The sequence below is a fragment of the Malus sylvestris genome, chromosome 10, assembly GCF_916048215.2.
Source record: "Malus sylvestris chromosome 10, drMalSylv7.2, whole genome shotgun sequence".
Taxonomy (NCBI): domain Eukaryota; kingdom Viridiplantae; phylum Streptophyta; class Magnoliopsida; order Rosales; family Rosaceae; genus Malus; species Malus sylvestris.
Window position 1 is genome coordinate 5424484 of NC_062269.1, and position 8884 is coordinate 5433367.

Below are 8884 nucleotides of genomic sequence, written 5' to 3' on the forward strand. Positions count from 1 at the left end.
ATACACTAACAAGACCCAATAACTAGGCATTATTTATGAAAGTGAACCAAGAACTAGACACTATTTATGAATATGGACCAAGAACTAGGCACTATTTATGAATCTGGACCAATAAATAGTGTAGTACTGTTCAGTTTTATAAATAGTGTAGTACTATGCAGTTTCATCAATAGTGTAGTACTGTTCAATTTCATAAATAGTATAGCATCATTTAGTTTCATAAATAGTGTAGTACCGGTCAGTTTCATAAATAGTTTTCAATTTCCTAAATAGTGTAGTATCATTAAGTTTAAAAAACAATGTAGTATTGTTCAATAAACAGTGTTCGCGCGCCAGGTTTTTTTTTTTATATTAAAATTGTGTCATTTTCATTAAAATTTAAGTTTTTTTGTCCTCTTTATTAAAATCTAAGGGTTTTTCATTAAAATTTAAGTTTTTTTCATTAAATAAAAAGTTATAGTGTTGTTTTTTGTTAAAATAAACTTAGCCCAAACCCTTTTCATGAAAGCTCAAAAAAAAAAAAATACTTCTACTCCAAGCACACGCAACGAAGCAGTAGACAATCAAGTGAAATCCATCCACGAAATAATTTGATATGTGGACAACATCGTTGTAATGAGGGTCTTAAAGTAACTCAAAATCTTGCCTTTTAAAATACAATAAAACATATACTTTTAATTAACAAAAAAATAAAACAAAATTTTTATCAACAAAAATATAAAATATAAAATTTGCCTATTTAAAATCAATTACAAATTTATAAGTCAGTTGAAAGAACATTCGTGTATGCACTCAAAAATTCTATGTTGTGTGTTTGGTCTTTATGTAGAAACGGCCTTCAAGAGTTGGTTAGTGCATATTGTTCATTTTTATCTAAATCAAATCAAAAGTATATATTACCATTTGAAACTCAAATCGGGCTAAATATAACGGCATATATATACTTATAAAGCATGTGTTAGGAGGCCATAACAACTATATATGTCAACCTACTCTCAAAGAAGAAATACGAATGCTAGATGAATAGTGCTCAACTCATTGACCCAAGATTCTATACAATGTCTCCACCTATAATCACCATAACTCTATTAATTAATATGTTCGACATATTATATGGGATAAGTTGCTGCCAATAATATAATAAGTGCATGCAAAGATGGAGTGTTGGTGTCAAAATTTAGACGGAGTCTAGATTGCGTGTAACATGTATTTGTTTCGAGTGTTGTTTTTAGTTTTGGTGCCACATAATGGCTCGAGAGAAAGAGAGAATAGACGTACCACCGTTGGAAGTTGCCAACAATCGATATTTGTGTTTGAGGGTGTGTGTGTGTGTAAAAATTGCGCTTAAATCTAGCTTTATATTAAATGATTGTTTGGCTATCATTTGTCAGAGAAAATGTTCAAAGAAAAGATCTGATTATTCAATATATTTCTACTTCAGAGAAAATTGTAGATGCACTCACCAAGGGTTTTGTAATCTGTGTATGTGCATCATTGACCAATTTTAATCGAGTTACCTCAGTTGAGATAACGAAGGCAATTGATTCTCATGTGTAGATTAACTAGTCTCTAGATATCTATTGTGAGTTGTTAAGTTTAATTAAGAATTAGTTAGGATTAATTAGATTACTTTGTAATTAAGTATGCTTAGCTCAAGTATATAAACAGATCTATCATAATTGATATTGTGTAAAATTCTCTCTTTGTTGAAAACGTTGGCATTGTTATGAATGCCCACAGACACACACATTTTCAATGCCCATACAGATTGAAATTGACTTTGGGGATGCAGGAGATCATATTTTCCAAAAAGGTGCTGTAAATTTTCAATGTATAATTAATGCATCAGTATTGGAGTTGCTCTATAAATAGAGCACTCCGTATGCTTTCAAAACTACAGATAGAAAGAAAGAAAGATCAATAACACCATCTATTCCTCCGTCGTTTATTTGTTATCCTCATGTGCTATAGTTTCAGTGTGATATTTTACACCTGCTTCACTCCTGTCACTAAAAAGGTTATCCCTCTAAATTTTACATAGTTATAACATGTTATTAGCACGACTCTCTAAATATAACTATTCCTCATTTCTCTTCACCGAAAGAAATCATTTCTCTTCGCTGAAAGAAAAAATGTTTCCTTTAAGGTTTTTATTGTTCATCTTCTTCCTCTGCCTCAACTGCACGATATACCCTCGCGACGAACTATTTGGTCTATGCCTGCTTTTAGTTCTCAACTTAACAATTACATACATCTTTGATTTCTTGTTTGGTGTAGATCTTGATTACTAATCCAGTAATTATTTATGTTAATTTTACTGCAATCCAAGATGGTGTGGTACAATCGCCCGTCTTGAATTGCAAATTTAATCTTACTGCGATCCAAGATGGTGCGGTATCATCGCCTATCTTGGATTGCAAATCTAATTTTACTGCAATTTTAGGTGGAGCGGTATTATCGCCCATCCTACCCTGCATATTTAAATTTGCGTGCTGTTTAATTTCATTGCAATTTAAGGTGGTGCGGTATAATCGCCCACTCTGCTCTGGGTATTTAAATTTTTCTTGATAATTAAGTGGTACGGAATAATCGCCCATTCTATGTTATATTATTTCAATAAGAATGGTACGGTACAATCGCCCTCCTCATTCACCCTGAAAATCTCGAGCAAGAAGTTTCGAGTGCTTATCATTTTGGCTTGAAGATCAAAATAAAAAATTCGTAAGAACCATAAGTTCTAACACTATATTCCTTCAGGAATACATATTATTGCACGGTCTTACATATCTCATTTTTCTTTCAGAAAAGAAAATGGCAAACTTGGCAAAGCTTGATTATGCTGTCCTGGACATTACCGGGAAGAATTACCTTACCTAGGTACTGGATACCAAGATCCATCTGGAAGCAGGGAATCTTGGAGATACCATTAGCAAAGAGAATGGGCTCATCCTCTCAAGATCGGGTGAAGGCCATGATCTTTATTCATCTTCATCTTGATGAGGGACTAAAGAGCGAGTACTTAACGGTTGAAGATCCGTTAGCTCTCTGGAAGGCCTTGAGAAACAGATACAATCACCAAACAACGGTGATTCTTCCAAGGGCTCGCTATGAGTGGACTCACCTAAGGATCCAGGATTTCAAGTTAGTGGCAGAGTACAATTCAGCGTTGTTCAGAATTACATATAAGATGAAGCTCTGTGGGGATACTATTAATGATGAAGATTTGTTGAAAGACTTTCAGCACATTTCATGCCTCAAACGTGCTCATGCAGCAGTAGTATAGAGCGCGAGGCTTCATTGAATACAACCAGCTGATATATGTGCTCCTGGTAGCTAAACAGAACAATGAGCTCCTGATGAAAAATCATAATTCTCGACCTACTGGATCTGCACCATTCCCAGAAGTGAATGCTTATTCCCTCGAAGTGAACGCCACATCATCTGGTGGCCATAATCATAAACGAGGACGTGGCCACAAGGGAGGTCAGTGGAACAGGAAAGGCAAGAACCATGGTGGTCAGTTTCACAACCAGGTTCCAAGGCATAATTTAGGCCCAAGCTTTAAAAATGTCAATCGCCACAAAAGCAAAGCTCACATAAACAATGCTCCCAGGAACTTTGAAGGAGCCTGCCATAGGTGTGGTGGCAATGGGCATTGGGTGCGTACTTGTCGTACCCCAAAACATCTGGTGGATCTATATCAAGCCTCCTTCAAGGAGCAGGGTGTCGAGACCAATTTTCTTGACCAGGCTAAACCAATGGATATACTTGATCCAGTGTGCAACTTATCAGGGTAGTTGAACACAACTCACCTAGATGTTTCAGACTTCATTGTGGAAATGAAGAATGAAGTGTATCGGTCTGACTGAATCATTTATGTTTGATGTACTTTTATTATGCTGAACTTGTAGTTTAAAACTAGTATTTCAAATTCAATAAAAGTGGCATGTAAATTTCCTGTTATAACTTGCTTTTAACTTTGATTTCCTTACCCAGAGAGCATGGATAAAAACTATGGCCATTCTCAAAACATGAGAAATGGTGAAGATATTTGTCTTGCAAACTGCGCAACTACGCATATAATCCTTCTAGATCGAAAGTATTTCTTAAGATTGATGCTTCCAAAAGTAAGGGTAACAACAATATCAGGACCTTTAGATGTAATTGAAGGCTCAGGGAAAGCCTAGATTATGATACCAAATGGAACAATATTGTCCATACAGAATGTGTTGTACGCTACTCGATCTACTCAAAATTTGTTAAGTTTCAAAGACATACGTTTAAATGGATACCACATTGAAACAAAAAGTGCAGAAAATGTGGAGTATCTGTGCATTACCTCCAATGATACCCAAAAGCATATATTAGAGAAGTTGCATGGTTTGTCAAGTGGATTGTATTATACATACATAAAGACATTTGAATGACATACTGTCATGAACCAGAAGTTCATTGATTCAAAAGTTTACATGCTTTGGCATGACCTTTTAGGTCACCCAGGATCTACCATGATGCGTAGGATCATTACCAACTCTAATGGAGATCCATTATTGAGCAGACATATTGTTATCTTAAATGATAACCCTTGCAAGGCTTGTTCTCAAGTGAAGTTGGTAATCAGACCATCACAACTAAAGGTTGATGTTAAATCCCCATCATTTCTGCAAAGAATTCAAGGGGATATTTGTGGACCTATTCAACCATCTTGTGGACCATTTCGATATTTTATGGTTTTGGTTGATGCATTTACCAAATGGTCACATGCTTGTCTCTTGTCTACTCGAAATGTAGCTTTTGCGAGACTTCTTGCTCAAATAATTAAGTTATGAGCACAGTTCCCAGATTACCCCATTAAGTCAATCCGGCTTGATAATGCTGGTGAATTTATGTCTCAAACTTTTGATGATTATTGCATGACATTAGGCATTGATGTTGAACACCCTGTTCCCCATGTCCATACTCAAAATGGTCTAGCAGAAGCATTGATTAAGCAGTTTCAGTTAATAGCTCGCACTCTGCTCATGAAAACAAAATTACCAGTTTCTGCATGGGGACATGCCATCTTACATGCTGCAATATTGGTTCGATTGAGACCTATAGCCAACCACCAATACTCCTCAGTACAGCTAGTATTTGGGCATCAACCAAACATTTCACATTTACGAGTTTTTGGTTGTGCTGTTTATGTGCTTATTGCACCTCCACAACACACTAAAATGGGACCTCAACGTATACTGGGTATTTATGTGGGGTTTGATTCACCATCTATCATTAGATATTTGGAACCCTTGATAGGTGATATGTTTACAGCTTGTTTTGCGAATTGTCACTTTGATGAGACAATCTTCCCATCGTTAGGGGGAGAAAAGACCGTTCCAGAAGAACGAAAAAAGCTGACATAGGTTGTTCCCACATTGTCTCATTTTGATCCATGTACCACTCAATGTGAAAATGAAGTGAAAAGGATTGTTCATCTTCAAAGCATTGCCAATCAAATGCCAGATGCATTTAATGATGCTATGAAGGTGACAAAATCACATATACCAGCTGCAAATGCACCTGCAAGGATTGATGTCCCTGTTGGACAAAATAAAGTGGCAGCGAATGATTCATTTAGTGCACGCCTGAAGTGTGGTAGACCTCCAGGTTCAAAAGATTCAGCCCCTCGAAAGAGAAAGACAAAGGCACAACTGAATCCAAATGAAATCATTCAGGAAGAGAAAATGAATGACAAATCCACAATTCATGATTATGGACTTCCAGAAAAAGAAAATGTCCTTGATGAGACACATGTCCCTGAAGAGACAGTAGTACATGAGAGCAAAGAAATCTTCATAAATTATGCATGTACTAATGAATTGTGAGATCAGAATGAAATAATCATCGACGATATGTTCGCATTCGTAGTAGCCACTGAAATCATATTAAGTGATGATATTCAGCCCCACTCTGTTGATAAATGTAAACAGAGACAAGATTGGCCTAAGTGGAAAGATGCAATCCAGGTAGAATTAAATTCCTTGGAAAGGCGAAATGTTTTTGGACCAGTAGTCCAAACCCCGCTTAGTGTAAACCTTGTGGGTTACAAATGGGTATTCACAAGGAAACGCAATGAGAAAAACGAGATTGCAAGATATAAAGCACAACTCGTTGCTCAAGGTTTGTCGGAAAGACCTGGAATTGATTATGAGGAGACATACTCTCCTGTAATGGACGCAATTACGTTCCGTTACGCAATAAGTTTAGTGGTTTCAGAAAAACTTGACATGCGACTTATGGATGTCATCACCGCGTATCTATATGGAAAATTAGATACTGACATATATATGAAAGTCCCAGAATGACTTAAGTCGCTTGAAACAACTAACAAATCACGAGGTATGCTCTCGATCAAATTAAGGCGATCATTGTATAAGCTGAAACAATCTGGACGAATGTGGTATAATCGTCTTAGTGAGTATTTGATCAAAGAAAAGTATATCAACAATGTCATTTGCCCTTGTGTGTTCATTAAGAAATCTAACTCTAGATTTGTTATAGTGACAATATACGTTGATGATATGAACCTAGTTGGAACCCCTGAAGAGCTCAATAAAACTGCTGAATATTTGAAAGGTGAATTTGAAATGAAAGACCTTGGAAAAACGAAATTTTGTCTCGGCCTGCAAATCGAGCATTGTGTTAGTGGAATTTTGGTCCACCAATCAGCTTACATTGAAAAAATCCTGAAACGATTTGGTATGGACAAGGCTTATCCACTCAGCACGCCAATGGTCGTTCGTTCTCTAGACGTTAAGAAAGATCCATTTCGTCCAAAAGAAGATGATGAACTGGTCCTTGGTCCAGAAGTACCATATCTGAGTACAATAGGTGCTTTATTGTATTTAGCCCAATGTATTAGACCAGATCTAGCTTTTTCAGTCAACTTGTTAGCAAGGTATAGCTCTGCTCCAACAATTCGTCATTGAAATGGTGTCAAAGATGTATTGTGATACCTTCGTGGGACAATAGACATGGGTCTCTTCTACTTAAAGAACTTCACAAATGACCAGGTCTTTATTGGATATGCAGATGCTGGTTTTTTCTCTGATCGACATAAAGCCCACTCACAAACTGGATATGTGTTCAAGAATGGAGATACATCAATCTCATGGTGCTCAACAAAGAAAACATTAGTTGCTACATCTTCAAATCATTCATAAATACTTGCTTTATATGAAGCAAGTCGTGAATGTTCTTGGTTAAGATCAATGATCCATCATATTCAGAACTCATGTGGTCTAACTTTGAAAACAAATGATCCAACTGTCATTCATGAAAATAATGCAGCCTGTATTGCCCAAATGAAGGAAGGATTCATCAAGGGCAATAAAACTAAACACATATCTCTAAAGTTTTTCAGTGCACATGAGCTTCAGAAGATTAAAGTTATTGAAGTAAGACAAATCTGTTCTAATGAAAATTTGGTAGATTTGTTCACCAAATCTCTACCAAAATACACGTTTCAGAAGTTAGTGCAAAGTATCGGATTACGTCGACTTTCCAAACAACTAAATTTTGAGAATGCGAAATCAGGGGGAGATATGTATCAGGGGGAGCATCCATGATACATGCATGTTGTACTCTTTTTCCTTCGATTAGGATTTTTCCCACTGGGTTTTTTCTATCAAGGTTTTAACGAGGCAACATAAGCATACTTAACACTATATCAACAATCTAGGTAAAGTTGTACTATTTTTCCTTCGCTATGGTTTTTTTCCCACTAGGTTTTTCCAAGCAAGGTTTTAACGAGGCAACTGATGTTGGTATGTGGGCATCCAAGGGAGAGTGTTGAAAATGTTGGCATTGCTATGAATGCCCCCCCTACACACACATTTTCAATGCCCATATAGATTGAAGTTGACTTTAGGGATGCAAGAGATCATATTTTCCAAAAGGGTGCTGTAAATTTTCAATGTATAATTAATGCATCAATATTGGAGTTGCTCTATAAATAGAGCACTCCGTATGCTTTAAAAAATACAGACAGAAAGAAAGAAAGATCAATAACATCATTTATTCTTTCGTCTTTTATTTGTTATCCTCTTATGCTATAGTTTCAGTGTGACATTTTACACCTGCTTTGCTACATTCACTAAAAAGGTTATCCCTCTAACTTTTACATATTTATAACACTCTTACAATACAAATTTTTTTTGTCTCTATTTGCTTTCTCTCTCTCTATTCTCAAGTTGTGTAGTAAGGTTGCGAAGTAAAGATGTTTATCTAGTAAAATAGTGGTTACAAGGATAAAGTTTTTGAGGCAGGCACACTTTCAGTACCATTCTTTTGAGAACCTAGATCTCGATTAGAGGTTGATCAATTAAAAAAGAAACAAGATTCTCTAGTTGGTGAGCACGAAGACAAACACCCGACTCATCTCGTTGCGAGGAGCTTTTTAGCAAGCTCTTCACTACCTTGGTAGGGAAATTAGAACAATGTCCGCTTTGATTTCAAGACTTACTTTTAATTTGAAACCCTTTTAAATTTGAATAAGGCCCGGACCAAGTGCTTCCTTATAAAACAAATTGGCTGGGAGTTCTTCTTCTTCATGAATAGTTCTTTGATCATTTGATTGGATATAGTTGATCAAATTAGAATCGGAGGTCTGAACTCGAGTTTGTGAGAGACTCAATTATCATTCCACGTCTACAAGAAGAGAATAAGTAATAAATTTAACTTAGCTCTCTTGATTTCATTAGGGACCGTTTGATAATTATTTTATTTTCAATTTTTTGCTTTTATTTTTCACTCTTTAAAAACTGAAAAAGTGAAAACGAAATGATCTCATACGTAACTTAAGATAAACGCAAACATTACATGCTAGTTGTTTTATATTTTTACA